The sequence below is a fragment of the Myotis yumanensis genome, unplaced genomic scaffold (assembly GCF_028538775.1).
Source record: "Myotis yumanensis isolate MYYU_CA2020_CCGP unplaced genomic scaffold, mMyoYum1.0.hap1 SCAF_17, whole genome shotgun sequence".
Lineage (NCBI taxonomy): Eukaryota > Metazoa > Chordata > Mammalia > Chiroptera > Vespertilionidae > Myotis > Myotis yumanensis.
The window spans coordinates 26,820,603-26,837,584 of record NW_027223768.1 but is presented as its reverse complement, the minus strand read 5'-3'; the positions used below and the strand labels follow the sequence as shown (position 1 = coordinate 26,837,584).

At 36.9% G+C, this 16,982-nt stretch overlaps 1 protein-coding gene across 2 annotated transcripts in view; it reads right to left on the bottom strand.

The window, feature by feature from the left end:
- The window catches only part of PLA2G4A (phospholipase A2 group IVA), a 160,744-nt gene that overhangs the window by 125,288 nt on the left and 18,474 nt on the right, over window positions 1-16,982 (bottom strand). The window contains exon 1 of one of the 2 annotated variants that reach the window (XM_070396350.1): window positions 7,704-7,786. The exons of the other annotated variant lie outside the window; for it this stretch is intronic. The gene's annotated coding sequence lies outside the window, so the exon portion shown is untranslated. Of the gene's footprint in view, window positions 1-7,703; window positions 7,787-16,982 lie in introns of those variants that run through there. 2 annotated transcript variants of the gene reach the window in all.

Sequence of the window (16,982 nt, the reverse complement as noted above, 5' to 3'; positions counted from 1 at the left end):
TAGAAGTAAACATCTTACTATTTTATAATTAAGTCTTTCATTAACCAAGAAATCTCTTTAATTTAGAATGTTTGCTATGAGAAATCTTCCTAAAATACATGCTAGTAACATCTTCTCCTAAGAATCAAGGCTATGACAATACTTTAAATAATTATCTGCACATAAATTACCATTGTGTATTAAAAGTAGTGACTTAGAAGACTGTGCCATGAAGTACAGAAATGCCTTAGGTATTATGTCTTTGAGATATAAATTCATGACCTCAATCAATTTTAAATTCCTGTGCCTGTTCTTCATGACAGTTGAATAGGAAGAAAGTTGATACCTGTTTGAGGTTTGTGGTAGATATCACAAGGGACTGATGGCTATTATGAAATCTTAATCATAGATGCTGGCAGAATGTCCTCATAACTGCATATATCTTTAGGCACTTTCCCCCAACTTGCTTTTCTATAAATTCTTACACAATTGCTCTAAATTATTTTTCTCAATACTTTCATAATATTATATGAAACACTGCATGTAAAAAAACCAACAAAATAGATTACCCTTTTTTTTTAATAAACTGAAAAATGAGAGCCTGAAGAGAAGCTGAAGACACCATTTATCTGCCCTCAGACTATCCCAGGAGGACAATGTCTCCTACAATTACAGACCCAAGAATTCAGCAAGAATACCTCCTTCCACAAGGGGCCCAACATCCCAGCTCATTGCCTACAGACTGAACTCAACTTGCTTATCTTGTTAAAGCTGTGGATATTCAAGTATGGGGCAAAGAGGAAGTTTGTCAGTTTACTGACTGAAACTCAGAAGCCATTTGCTGACCTAATGTTTCCAGTGGCTCAGTTGCATCTAGCACTCAAACTTGATCTTCTATGTATTATTTATTATGAAGTTATACATATGTATAATAAACAATTTTACAACTAATGTAAGTTTTAATCCTGAAAAGGAATGTCTAGTTTACCAGAAGCTACTGAATTGTTCAGAAAGGTAAAATAATGTTTTTCTAAAACTGATTAATCCAAGATCAGACCAATCACTTTTATACAAATGCTTTATGCCAACTTCCACGGTTAATAAAAAGAGCCAAAAAGAGTCATAGGCTCTTCAGGTTATACTTAGAATATTCTAAGAGAATGCTCTAATCCAAACTGAAAATAAAGCCTCTAGTAAAATTAGCACTTCATATATAACTCATAATATGTCTATTTCGTATTTTTATTTTATTTTATTTTTAAATATATTTTATTGATTTTTTACAGAGAGGAAGGGAGAGGGATAGAGAGTTAGAAACATCGATGAGAAAGAAACATCGATCAGCCGCCTCCTGCACACTCCCCACTGGGGATGTGCCCAAAACCAAGGTACATGCCCTTGACCGGAATTGAACCTGGGACCCTTGAGTCCGTAGGCCGAAGCTCCATCCACTGAGCCAAACCGGCCAGGGCTATTTTGTATTTTTAGATAAAATGTTACATACTTTATCTTTTTTTCACAATATATTTTTATTGATTTCAAAGAAGAAGGGAGAAGGGAAGAGATCAATATCAATGATGAGAGAGAATCATCAATTGGTTGCCTCCTGCACACCCCCTATAGGGGATTGAGCCCATAACCTGGGCATATGTGCCCTGATGGAGAATCGAACCCTGACCTCCTGGTTCAAACCATGACTTCCTGATTCATAGGTGACCTCCTGGTTCATAGATTGATGCTCAACCACTGAGCCACACTGGCCAGGCTACTTTATTTTCTTAAAGTGGCGTATAGCTATATAAAGTGCTAAATAGTTCTAAAATACAAAATTGTAGATCATACACTACTTTCTCAATCATTCTTAAATGTCTGTGTAACTTCCTCTATTAGGTCAATCAGTAATCCAGTTAAAAGAGAAGAATAAGTGAGTTAATATGGAAACTTGTACCATCTGGATCTTCCTTCCCCAATAATTTTTCTGATATTAACACAAATAGGAAGAGGTTGGTGGCCTTAAAAATAACACGCAGCAAAATTGAAAATACAAACCAATTAATCAGTTAATTAACTGAAGCATACACAATGCATCAAAATGGAAATCATGATTAGACATTAAGTAAGCCATTTGATGTTTCCATATTTCTCTTTTCAGATCTGTAAAATGTGACTACCTGCTCTGCTAACTTACTGAGTTATTTTGGGAATAAAGTTCTCAAGCAATCTCTTCATAAGCCATAAATGCAGTGCAAATGAAAAATATTGGCCCTGTGATATTTTTTTTTCAAACTACATAATCAGAGAACATATTGTAAATTAGGTAATAACAAAATGAAAAACTAAGCATGTATAAGCTGAGTATTATAAATATACGAGTTTTCTATACTATTGAATACTGAAATTACACATATTACAAACAAATTACATATTTGTATCCTAATTCAAAACATACTGTTACCTAAAATACCCAAATTTCCCTGCAGACTCCAAAACAATCAAATGAGGAGAAAGTTTAAGGAAAGGGGATAAGCTGATTTATTTATAACTGCTTGTGCTAAGAACCTATCAGCCCATCATCTTTAACCCAGAGGTTGTTAAACTCTGATAAGGATCACTTACAGATATTTGTTGAGTTTCTCTAGTCATTTGAATTCATTAAATAAGTGATTGGACTAGTAGTATGGCCTATAAATCTACTTCTAGTGAACAGTCAATTATTTAAGCTTATTTCATATGTGTATAAAGGAGAGATAAACTGTATTTTCAAAGAATGTTGTAAGGGTGGACTAAGAATCAGAGAGAATCAAAAACCAGAATCACATAGCAAGAGCAGCAAATATTTGGTACATCTCTTTTTCTCAGGCAGGTGATGGTACCAAAATACCAGAACTACTTACTATCAACTACTTACAAAATATCTGCTCTACTTACTATCTCCTTTGAAAAAAACACAAGAACCAACTTTTTGGTTCACCCAACTGTCACTGCCCAAATTATCAGAGTAGAAGATGAAGAGTTGACTAAAATTAAATTCATTATAAGTTGGTTCATGACAAACTTGGATACTATTTTTTTTAATGAAACCTTTACAAGGAACCATCATGTAACCCTTAGTCCTTATCTGCATTAAGCAAGTCTGGATGTTCCCAGAGGTGTGGGACATTCTACAAGGATTTTCAAAACCCTCTTCAATTTCCCTAATTTTGTAGAATATGACCGCCTATAAGAATACATATGACTTGCTTTCATTTTTCAATGCGTCTCACTCATTTTTAAAGAAAGGGCTTTAGGAAACGTAAGGTCAATCCTCCAAAACTGAGAAAAGCAATGTTTCCAGAATTTCTATTTCTAGTTCAAAATTTAGCTTTAATTTTGACCTCTAACACTCTTCAAAATGGAGGACTCCAAAGGGCCTTTGATTATGTGAGCTATGTCTATTGATATTTATTGAATTGGGAATTAAAAGTGAAGAAAATATTTAAAACTCACATTGAAAGAGGCAATTCATAAACATAGACAGCTAAGTGGCTCTGATATCAATGTAATTAGCTAATTATTAATAATAGGAAAGGAGCAAAGAGAAGGCCAGACATTATAGGCATATTCCCTGCAAAACATTGGGGGAAAGGGGCTGGACAAAGGGAAGATAGACATGTGCCCAGTAAAGTAGGGATGACTAGGGAAGGGAAGGTGTGTACTGTCAGTCACCCCTGGGAACAGAGGTCATTGGCCAGAATGGGCATGTCCACTGTAAGTTGGAGGAAATTTGGGATATATAATCCCCTGAACAAAGAAGTTCACTGTCTCGGTTCCTCTTGGCACACTTGGCTCATGGCTCATGCTTGGCTTGCTGGCATTCTACTGTGTGGCCCACAGCCATGGGGACCCCCACGCCCAATGGACTAATGGGCTGCAACTAGCCTGATGACATACTGGACCTGGCTCCAACATGGAAAACCCGTGACACTGGCTTTGATTTTAGCTTTACTGAAAGCCAGCTACACTTCTTCTACTGGACTAAGGGAAATGGGACTTTGGAAATGCAAAGGGATTTAACTCCATGTGAATGAAAGTTACTGATTCTCCTGTGTAAGTCTCAGAAAATTATTTTTCTTGGGATATCATAAGAAGTCCAACCCCCAGCAGCACCCGGTGGGAAAGAAGACCCCCCCACTTTATCAGATATCGGCTACTTTGAAAATTGTTCAACCTCATTTCTGGAAGAAATACAAATTGAAACAAAATGCCATTTTCGTATAACAATTATCTAACATTTTAATTTGCTGTCTGTTGTGTTTGAGTAATAACACAATGTTGGTTTAGGGAAGTTCTACCCTCTTATACTACTTATAAATGGATACAACCTGTCTTAAGCACAAAATGCCAAAAATAATAACTAGCATTCCATAACATATTGCTAAATATTTTTAGGAATCCTCCAAATAACCAAGTATTATTATTTCTATTCTACAGTTGAGAAAAGAACGTTTTGCTAAAACAATTATTGGCTTATCCCACAACCAGGTTTGTTAGAACCTGGAACATACATACGCTTGTAAGAATCTATACAAAAGAAATAAGCAAAGAGGTATACAACCATTTATATAAGAGGTCCCAGCGGAAACATTATTTATAATAGTAGAAATCTGTAACCTACCTACATATCTAACAACTTATAATTGGCCAGTACATTTCCACAGACTAAAATTACAACATAGTGAGACCCATACTCTTGCTCATGCGTAGCCTGGCATCGCTCACACAGTGTGTAACATATAGTAGGAACTCAATGATATTTGTTTAAGATATAAATAAATACAAAATAACGCATGAATACAAAAAAACTCATGTTTTAAGAGAAAATTCCATGATTGAAGAGGAAGTATGTTAAAAAACAGTATGAATGGTGTGTTAAATTAATTAAATGAGGAGGCAATTAGTCTGAGGCGACTTCATTGTCATGGCGGCCTACATAAGCAAATCAAAATCTTAAACCTGTAAATGCCTCAAAGTTACAAATTTGAAACCTAAGGACAACCAATCACAAACAGCCAACTACGCTTTAAGCTATAGCCAGTCAATAATTTCCTTACTTTGCTTCTACTTTTTCTATAAAAGTCTCTGCCCCTAGATCCTGCAGGTGACCCTTTCCTAACTACTTTCCATTTTTCACTACCTCATTTCAACTGGTTTTTGCTCCCAAAACTCTTAAAATGTTTAATATGCCTCAGTTTACCTTTTAGCAGTATGATCACAATTTTATAATATCTACATGTGTGTGCATGTATAGGAAAACGCCTAGAAGTATAAACAGATGTGCATACAAGAATTCCTGTCTCTCTGCTGTTGCATGCTAGTTACTCAATAAATACTTGTTGATTGAATAAATGAAAGAATGACATTTTGAAAATGTTTATCCCTTTAGGGGGTAATAGGCAATTTTTCACTGTACTTCTTTGCAATTTACTATACTGAATGAAATTTAAGCAGTGAACATGAATTATCTTTGGAATAAATGAAAATATTATAAAACATAATCATGCTGGGAAATATGGTTAGGAATTTTAGAATAAAAGAGCAAACCTAGACAACCCACAATCCAATTTAAAATGACTTACGTCTTGTTTTCCTACTATGTTTTACTTACTGCATTCAGCAACAAAAGGTATCAGATGTTACAGAAAATAACAGTATTTTTCTAATATTGCCCAACTAGTCATTAGTGGGGCTAAGTCTAGAATCTAGGTCACTTGGTTTCCAGGCAAGTCGATTTTCCATTACACCAAACTGCTTAGAGTTCCAGCACACTGACGAATAAGTGAACAATGTGAGCACTTCAATCAATAGTCATTATTAGGCAGTTCTTTACTTATAAATAAAATGATTTGGTAATTATTTGATACTATCAGGAAATTCCAAAGTTCTAAGAAGTAAAACATTTTCACCACGTGACATTAATTGTTTGGGGGGGGGGGGGGGGAGGGAGGAAGTATGAACGTTCTAAAGCTGTTTCCAAATTGGTGAATGTTGGAGGACAGTATTCGAGCTTTATTCTGGGGAAGGGTCTACAGCTTTCATAATACTTGTAAGAGGGTCTGTGACTTAAAAAAAAAGTTGAGAATAACTAAAGCTATAAAGTCTGCAAGGAAGAGGAGGAAGAAAAATTGATGGTCAATGAAAGGCCTATGAGAGGAAAAGGAACCACAGCTAATTCTGTCTTCCTCTTTTTTATTCTTGGAACTTATTTTTAATATGCAAATAATTTGGTTTCATGACTCTGCTTTCTAAGCAGTGACACCAAGAACGATACCGATGGGTTAAAATAGGCCAAATTATCTCTATGTTGTGAACTTCTTCAGGTACTAAGAAATCTATTCAATCGTTTTCCTTTTCCTAATTACACATACATGCAAAATACTTCAAAAGTGACCACTTATGTTTAATTAAGAAAAGGAAAATGATTGAATATATTTCTTAGTCCCATAAAATGTGCTTGCCCTACAGGAAGTTTGTAAAGCTGCTGTGAACAAATGCAGATAAAACACTTCTCTAGGCATTTCACAATTATTGCTTAATTTAAAATGTAACTCTTTCTCTGCTCAATGAAAGAAGCAAATAACTGTGGTTGTTGTTGTTGTTTTTTAATCCCAGCATCAAACTCAATTGGCAAAGTGTAGGGACCTTTAGAATATAATTTTAAAACTCTTAACAGGGTTAGTTTCACCACTATCCCCTGCAAATATCTTGGGCTACATTTTCACATTTATGCAATAAACAGAAACAAACCCAAACACAAATTGTCCTTGAAAGGGTTAAACACGCAAATATCATAACTTGGACATCCACCCGAATGGTCGTGCCCTCTCTATCTGCCTCAGTTGAATAAATGCTTACATCATCAACCAATAGGAAGAGCATTTCTTGTTCTAGTTTTTGAAGTGACAAATCATTATTTTTAAAACTGAAATTATTATAAGCTGAAGGAGACCTAGCTATGTTAAGCCACTATTATTTCAAATTCAATGCCATTTTTACTGCTTCGAAAACAAAATTACTAAAATAATATTCACACTTGAAACTTAACGTTATCGTTATTCGGTCAAATCTTTTCCAGTGTCTAGCTTGGAGTTCTGTTCTCCTGGCAAGTCCACCAAGTTAGAGAAAGGGCGAATCGAATCAGAATACCAGCTGTTTTACAATTAATTTTTCAGTATTGTCTTTTTTTTTCCTGCATAACACTGCAGCACATTAAATACCCAGGAATGCATAAATAGCCAAAATGACTACTTCTTCATCAAAACATAAATGAGTCCCCAAATTCTGTAACTAAAGAGCATCAGGGCTGTCAAATGCACGCTGCTCAAGTTATTGGGGATCTGTGACCATGGGGTGGCATCACGTGGAGCCCTAATAAGCGCCACCTCGCTGCCTTTCCAATGTTGGGTTGGCTCTTTCGCTGCTGTAAGTGAAGGAACACTTTATCTTTTGACTCCACGGTGCATTTAGACCCCGGAAATCAAACTGGCATTTGTCAGAAGATAATTAAGATTCCCTGATCTGTCTCATTTCAAAAGGCAGAGGAGGGGCGGACTTTTTAAAAACGCAGTGAAGACTAGATTTCCCCGTGTCCTTTCCTCCTTCCAAGTTATTAAGATACAAACTAGAAGCTAAGGAGGGTGGGAGAGGGGAGCGGAGCAGGGCGGAGGTAGAGTAAATATATTGCTTACAGTTCCCAGAGTTACAAGAGCTTCTTCGGGATCCTTTATGCCTCTAGCTTTCTGTCAGGATCCTTTTTCAGCCGGGACCACAGTGAAGTTTAAGTCTAATCCTTGGTGGGAGGGGCTAAGAACGTGGGCTGGTTTCCTTTAGTCTTCGCAGATGTTTTAAGGTGGAATGAAAGAGGAAGCCAGGGAAAGCACTGTTCCTGCAGATGCTGGCATCCTCCTGTAAATGATGACTTACCAGAACAAGGGGTTTGAAGTCAGAACACATACTTAAACAATGTGTGCGTTAACCGGTCCTAAATTACATGGATGCTGGCTGGCTGGCTGGCCTGTGTGTGTGTGTGTGTGTGTGTGTGTGTGTGTAAGTACTCCTTGTCCTTAAGTAGTTACTGCTTCCTCTTTTTTCCAAACAAGTAAGAACTAGATTGAAAAGATGAATAACCTAGAGCATTTTTGAATTCTTAAAAAGGCAACGTTGAATACCCAGAATAGAAAATGAATACATTCTAAGAACACTTTAACAATCAAATTTGTTCAAATATTTCCTCCCCAAACTCAAAACACCTGAATTGATAACTGCTTGTAACTGTAAGATTACAGGCATACCAGCGACCATAATGCATATATGCTAAGAGTTAGGGGAGAACCAAATCTGATTGAACTACCGTTTTTGCAATGTAAGCTCAAATACCTGTAACAAAGAAGGTGTACTATTTAAATTTATCCAAATCTCACAAGAATGGTTTAGTGTCTTTAAAGATTAAGTTAGTATATCTTGTTTTCAAACCCAGTATCTTCTATTTTTGCCTTTAATACTGAGCGCATTCTTTTAGCTTTCTTATAACATTTTCAAATAATATAATTTCTGCAGATCCCATCATTAAATTTTCTGGATTTTCCATCTTCTAGAGCCCAAGATTCAACTCCTTTTTGTTTTTTGTTTTCTACCATAAATTCAACCTGAGATGTTATAAATCTCTCCGTCCTGCAAAAAAAAAAAAGGCCAGAAGTATCTAATGGGAATCAAGCTCTTTCTCTTTCCAAAGAAGACCCTGAATTTCTTAAGAGCGGATATGTGCTAAAGAGAGGAGCCGAGAGCACACTGTTGTTTTTCACCTTTTTCTCCAGGTACAATTGGTGAAAGAAGATGTTTTCAGGGCACATTCATCCTAAAAACTGACAAAGAAAGACTCCCTTGAAAAGCAGCCTCACGTGCTCCCATCGGTTTGATGATAAAAGGTTGGAGCTCTCAGTATCTGAAGAGGTTGTCCAATAGTGTGTTACATGTTGAAGATAAGAAAAATGTTTGATTAAATGCTTTTAAAGAAGATTTCAGAGTATGTTATGGCGATAGTTAAAACTGATGGGATGATGTTTGCCTCTTTCTGGTCTTACCAAGTCAGACTGACTTGTCTCCATGCTTGTAGCGAAGAGAAGCTTCTGCAAGCATGCCTCTCATGTAACTGGTGCTGAACATCTCCCATTTCCCCATTCTGTGGTTCTGTGGCCTCCATGCCCACAACCATTTTGGCTCCCTGCCTATGATCTCATTGTCCACATAGACCCCTAGATGGATAGTCCAAGTTCAGATTTACTGCCTTTACTTTGTTCATCCTCCCCCATACCCCTCAAAAAATATTTCCAGCACTAGCCTACTGGCTCCAAGAACCTCTGCCCCCACCTTAGGTAAGAGAGACCCTGCTCTTATAGCCTGCCTCCAGTGGTAGGATCCATTAGGTCTGAAGATCCCTCTTCCCTGTGTCTGTCCATCAATGAAGATCAGTTAGGAGGAGGAATACAGTTGAAAATCAACTGGAACTGAGCAATTGTAGCAGCCTCTAATTTAAATCCAATCCACCTTTTGCATTGTCACCAATGAGTTTTTTTATACCGTTTGCCGTTAATTAACAATTTATAATTTAAGACTGAGAGTAATAAGCTAATTTTAGCACTGGACAAGTAAGCAAAAGGAACAGCCTCAGAACTGGTCATAGTAACTAACAAGGAAGTACCTACTGGCTCAAAAAGCAGAAAAGAAGAACCTTATGTTTTCATGATTGATTTTTCTCACTTTATATGCAGTTGCTTCTATTCACTTTTTTATGACCTTGCTTATCCTGTACTCTCTAACTACATGAAAGTGATTTATTTCTGATAAACTTGGACACGAATAATGAGATACAACTGATAGTTAAATCCATACATCCAATGAAAATAGCCAGCATGCTAATCAGCATTTTATTTGGGTGCTAAGAGAGCTGATAGGGAAATCTAATCCGGACTATGGATGGACATAATCAGAGAAGATTCTCAATGGCCACCAATTAAATAATTTGCTTCTGTCCCTCTTATCCACTGCTATGCTTGAGTACTATGGTCCATAAAAAAGTTTCTTTATGGCCCTAACCGGTTTGGCTCAGTGGATAGAGCGTCAGTCTGTGGTCTCAAGGGTCCCAGGTTCGATTCCGGTCAAGGGCATGTACCTTGGTTGCGGGCACATCCCCGTTGGGGAGTGTGCAGGAGGCAGCTGGTCGATGTTTCTCTCATCGATGTTTCTAACTCTCTATCCCTCTCCCTTCCTCTCTGTAAGAAATCAATAAAACATATATTTTAAAAAAAAAAGTTTCTTTATGGTAAAATAGTAAGTTCTTACTATTTATCTGTCTGTGAATACCATTAATATGAGTCATTCTTCTCTTTATGCATTAGCAAAATCAAGTTAGTTAAGACACCTTGAATCAAAGAAAACTGAAGTAATTCTCACCTATGAACTATTTTTGCATCCAGCTAATTGACCCTCATCTTCTCATCTTTCCTTCAACACAGAGACCATTCTCCTTGCACAGCTTTCCCTTAAATTCCACTGAACTAATCCTACTCATCCTGGAAGGCTTAGCTCAATTACTACCTTGTGTAGAAAATTTCTCTACCCACTCCCTTTTCCAGTAAAAATAATCCTTCCACTTTAATACTTTTTAGAACATTGATCAATTTGTATTATACTTGGCTGTACAAGAAAAAATATTTTATGCTCCATGATGGCAGGTGACTTAGCCTTCTTCATTTTAGTAAACCCTCACCAACCCCCAAACCTCAACCACAAGTCCATAACACATTAGGAGCTCAAATGATATTTATTGAATGTGTTATCCATGATATTGATTGAAAGATATCTTCAACCTGACCCTCGAATAGCACTCTCCTCCTGGCCACTGTCATTTTCACCTTTACTAAAGAAGAGAGAGTTATTTTTACAACCCCCCTACACACTAATAACATTCCTGGAAATATGAAGCTATTCAGAGAGATGAGTGAAATGAACCCTAATTAAAATTATTTACAATGAGTTTAAATATTAGATGCCATGATGAAAGCACAGATCTGGGGACAGAGTATCTACAAACAATAAGAACTATATTTTAATAGCTAAGTATCTGCTAGTAATTATCACTTGTACTTTCAGTGTAAATTTACTATATCCATACAGTTGCAATAATATTTTGACCTGAAAAGTGGAAGTAATAATTTTCTCTCAATTCTTCTTTTTTAATTGAAAAATGTTAGGCAGATTATTACTACTCTATTAAACTTTTCAATCCTCAATTTCCCAATAAAAAGTATTAAGAGAACTATAATGAATAAAGCACTAGTAATATTGTTACTTCTTATAGAGAGCTAAGTACTTTGTATTATCACTACATTTTCAGTATCACAACCACTATATTCATGAAGTTAGGCATGATCACCTTTATTTAGAATCTTAATATTACCTGAGCACACACAGGCAGGCTTTCAAACAAGTCTGCCTGACTCCAAAGCCCACAATTTCTCAGCATATTATACTGTCTCTTATAGCAAGTTTTGTTTGATTATCTTTTCAGCTTTGTCCCAAGTCAGCCAAGTCCCTGACTATAACACACAGGAGCCAGTGATAGAAAATAAAAACCCCTAAGCACCACGGCTAGGAACCTACAACTGCTCCCTTCCTCATCAATGATGGTCACTGTCTTGCCCCTCCTACCCACCCCAATTCCTTCATTCATCTTTGGGTTTCTAAAATTAGATTTTTTTATATCTACATTTCCCTTTTCATTTTATTGCGAAAATACAGTTATACTCTATTACATTACTAATGTATTACTAATACATTATCATTACTTACATATACTATCATTAGGGCTTTCCTCCTGCAGTTCTGTTTCCTCTTAAAATCACCCTATGCTTCATTCTCAAATAAATCTGCCTACAATGCAAGTCAGATCATTCCGCTGCTGTACTCATACCATGAAGTTTTCTCCACTGCCTATTAACTTATACAACTATACACTAAAAATATTTTTTTATTTTGCAGATAAAATAGAAGTGAAAATTAAATCAGGATCCCTTCAGATTTCATCACAAATTACAAATGTGTATTGTACACATGGGAAGGTCATACAGTCAACCATTCATGACTCAATACACAGTAGAATATTTTGACTACAGACAAACCATATTCAGAAACATCTGACAGAGCCACGTTGTCCTGATTCATCTTACCTACTTGGGGCAATAATTCAGCAAGTTGTTTTCTACTCTTCAAGCTCCCTCTAAACTTGGTAAAGCCAGTGCCTGCCTAATTTCAGCAATTCTGTCAGAATGGGCACAAGCCCAATTACACAGCTCAGAAACTAACTTGCAGGCACTTTACAGGCCTTTAAAAATACTTGTATTCTTGGACTTTAAACCTACTGATGTACATGAGAGAGGCTGAGCCCATATTCTTTTTTAGAAAGTAATTCTGAGTGGGAAGATTACTGCTAAGTGAATGTTCAGAGTTCCTCAAGTAACTGAGCTCTGATGTCATTAGATGGTTTTCATAAGACTGAGATAATAATATTTATAAAATCCGTGGCTAAGCAGCTTCAAAAGTACTTTTGCTTTTTTTTCCTAATTTGATTTTTCAAATACATTGTTGAGTCCAACAATTTCTCTTTGAAAATCTACATGTATTTCTTCATTTTATGTATATACTAGAGGCCCAGCGCATGAAATCGCATGAGACTCAGACCCACTGCACTGCCGTGGGACCCCAGACCTGCCCACATGGCCGCGGGACCCCAGACCTGCCGCACCGTGAGACCCATCAATGCACCTCCTGATGACTAGTTGTTTGGTCATTACAGCGTTACAGCGTTACGGCCACAGGCCTTTTATAATATAGATTAGAGGCCCGGTGCACGAATTTGTGCACAAGTGGGGTCCGGCAGGCCTGCCCCCATTGGGGCCAATCGGGGCCAGCTAGAGTGAGGGGCACGGGAGGTTGGCCGGCCGCAGTGCACATCATAGCGACCAATTGTTTCAGTCGTTCAGTCGCTTGGCTTTTAGATACTAGTATACTAGTATACTAGAGGCCCAATGCATGAAATTCATGCAAGTGGCTCAGCCCTCACTGCCGCAGTGGCCACCTCTGCCTCAGCCCCCGCCACTGTGGCTTCATCCAGAAGGTTATACAGAAAGACATCCAGAAGGATGTCTGGTCTAATTAGCATATTACACTATATATATATAACCTTTCTCTGATTGGAAGCACAAAGTCACTCTGAATCTTCACCCAAATGGCAAAGAAGGCACATACTATAATTTAATGTCACTGAATCCCAGTTTGCCCCAAATTTATTTTTTAGGGTGAATTAAAATTTTAGATAATTCAAAACTACATCCCAACTGACATGGCTCAGTAGTTGAGCACTGACCTATGAACCAGGAGGTCATGGTTTGATTCCTGGTCAGGACACATGCCCGGGTTGCAGGCTTGTTCCTCAATGGTGGGCGTGCAGGAGGCAGCCAATTGATGATTCTCTCTCATCATTGGTGTTTTTATCTCTCTCTTCCTCCCTCTCCCTTCCTCTCTGAAGTCAATAAAAATATATATTTTTTAAAAACTACAACAAAATTCCAAAAATTGCTAAGAAAAAATAAAAACAAAAGTATTCACCCTAATAAAATTCATTCAAAAATTAGCAAAATGGTCCAACTGTTTTACTCATGTAGATGGGACCATTAAAGAAAACATTGCTAACATAATATATTTAAATAGTTCTGAATTAGTATCCTACTGAGATATTTTTACTTTCCTGAGAATAGCAGACTGGTCCAAGAATTAAATTAAAAAATTAATGTCCTAAATATTTGTATGTCCATTCTTGCTCATAATTTGCTACAGTTAATGAAGCACTGCAATATCAGACAATAGTTTGATTTCTCACTAAAATAGGAGGAAGAGGGTCTGACTATTTTTGCTATCTACAATAGTTCTAGAAAAACAATCTCCCTTTCATTTGGTTTTCTAGATATTTCTATTTTCCTTAATACCCTTTCTGACATTTAAAATAAATGCATGATTTAAATTATATATGGTCATCTATTTTGGAATATTTCATCAACCCTTACACAGCATTCTTTGGATATAATATACTTGTAATAATTAGCATCCAATCAGCTAATAAATATTTGTTCATTTGATTAATCAGTCACAATGATTTTTAAATGCCTTGGCTGGGAGATCCTTTAAAATATTTGTAACTTACTTGGGGAGGCAAAAGTTAAATTCAGTAAGCACAAGTTATTACTGGCCCATTGGCCAAGTCTCTTCATCTCTTCAAAATAAGAAGCTTGTCTGCTGCTTCTGTGCCAATATTGGTTCTTGGGAACATCTGAAAACATAATTAAACTTTACCAAGGGCTCCATGTAGCCATTCCCCAGAAGTTTTGCCTATTTACCATGCGTCTAGCACAGTGGTTCTCAACCTTCCTAATGCCGCGACCCTTTAGTACAGTTCCCCATGTTGTGGTGACCCCCAATTTCATTGTTACAAGTTGAACATAATTAAAGCATAGTGATTAATCACAAAAACAATATGTAATTATGTATGTGTTTCCCGATGGTCTTAGGCGACCCCTGTGAAAGGGTCGTTCGACCCCCGAAGGGGTCTCGACCCACAGGTTGAGAACCGCTGGTCTAGCATATAGTTAGGCACTGCAGAGAGAGCAAACGGAATAGACAAGGCCAATGTTTTCATGGAACTTATATTCTAGTGGACAGGGGAGACTAGGAACAAGATAAACAAGATAATGACTTTAAAACAACAACAAACAAAAAAACATGTCCAAGAAAGGCCAGTCCAGAGCAACCAGCCATGAGACTGAGTGTGGAAAGAATGTTCCAAACAGAAGAAACAGCAAGTACAAGCACAGAAAGTTGTGAAAGATGCGTATCACAAAAGCCATTATTAGCATCTCAAACAGGAAGTGCTAGGGGGAGGACAGAAAGATAATTGAATCTAAACTCTAAATTGGGCCATGAAATTAGGAATGGAATTTGGTGGGTAGTTATCATACTTTAAGCAGCAGAAAGGCAAAGGCAGGAAATTTAATGGTCAGCAGGAAGTGCAAAGGCAAAGCTGAGGAAAGAGGAAAGTTTCTGGGGAGAGTAGGAGGAAGGAAGTTTAGAAATGTATGTTGGGGGTGAGACTTTAAAAATTCTTGAATAACAGACGAAAGGATTTTGACATTTCCTGTAGTAAATAAGAAACTTTTCAGGTATCGAAGATGGTAGTGGTGTGTTGCACTGTTTTGTTTTCATTTGGTGGGTGTTGATTATTTTGGGAGGTGGGTGTTGGTTTCTTGATCTTAGCAGGGGAATGAGATTTTAAACTGATATTCAGGAAGGCAGCAGGATAGACTGGAAAGAGTGATGCGTGGAGGGAGAAAACCAAAGATGACTGTGTTAAGAAGATAGGATGTGCCTCATAGAAGAGGAGGCTTATCAAGATGGAAAAGGAGGTTTGAAACAATTTGACAAAAGTCAATACAGGAATAAACCAGACCCCACACATTGGGGGAAGATAACAATTCAGAGATTCGACTTAGCATCAAGGACCTAATGACTTACACACGGTGTGTATTTAATAATGTTTTATTAAGATTTAAAATTGACACTTCAAATTGTTGTTTACCTCATTAATTTACATTGGATTAAGTAAATCGGTTTATTCCTATTTGGAATCAGTTTTGCCACCTGAGTTGTAAAAATAATTTGGGAGGACAAAAAAAGAGATTGGGGATTATAAAATGTGTTCTCTGCTTTTAAGTCCTCAGATGGTTAAACATTAGTGCTTACGGAAGAAAGTCTTGCCCATATTTGGGAGTCATACACTGAAGTGGCATGTAACCTCTGGGATGAACTGGGGTGACATGGTCTCAGCCTACATCGTTATCATTCCACTGGAAGGAGAGGAAACTGTAGACTCAGAAAGTAGTTGATTTACCCAAGATTGAACATGAGAGTCAGATTTAAATCAAACATTTGACCTTAAATTATGTATCTTTTTCTATTGCCATTTCTCATTGCCCATTCACAGATAAATCAATTGAGCCTTACAACCATTCTATAGGTCGTCTTTTCATTTTGTTAAAATTTTTTTTTTTTTGCTGTGCATAAGTTTTTTAGTTTGAAGTAGTCCCATCGGTTTATTTTGGGAAAATTCTTCTTGTTATGCTAGTGGGAGGGATGTTGGTCTTCTCCACATCAAGACTAACCTGACAAGCCTACTTTACATAGAGATGAAAATGACATTTGCCTGTTACCGAGTCTCTCTTCCACCAAACACAATACTATAATTAAGAAAAAAGTGAAAAAAGAATCATTACTCATCTAAATTTTATCCTCACCTATTACTGCTCTTCACCTTCTTATGTGTAAAACTAAAAACTTAATTTCTGTCAAATGAAATATTTTTCAGAGATATTCACTGGACCTTTATTTTCTAAACATCTTCAATCCTAATTAGTATATATGCAGCTATTTTACTTTATTTGTATGTCCCTTAGAAAAATACCACAAATCAGGGAAGTCAAAATAGGTTTCTATTTCTGTTCCTATTCTGAGGTTACTTTCAACAGCCTTATGTGAAAGTATGGTGACTCACTAGAATTGTGTTGTTTCTTCTAGGGGTATATTTACAAATTAGTAGCCGTCAAGCAAAGGGATATTCTGGGAAACACTTGCCTTCCTCCAATGTATAAGAAACTAATACAGCTTTCTCAGTAAAAGAGATTAAGCCTCCTTTTAGTCTATCCTAAAAGGCACGGCTGTGGAATTATGTCGCATTTCAATCTTAAATGACCTTATTCACAGGTAAAGGTAGCACTGATTTTTATCCTCCCTCTGCAACAGGTGGAGTTGAGGTTTACAAAATTCAGTCTCTGTGCCATTGTGGATGTGACAAGATGTGATAGCTT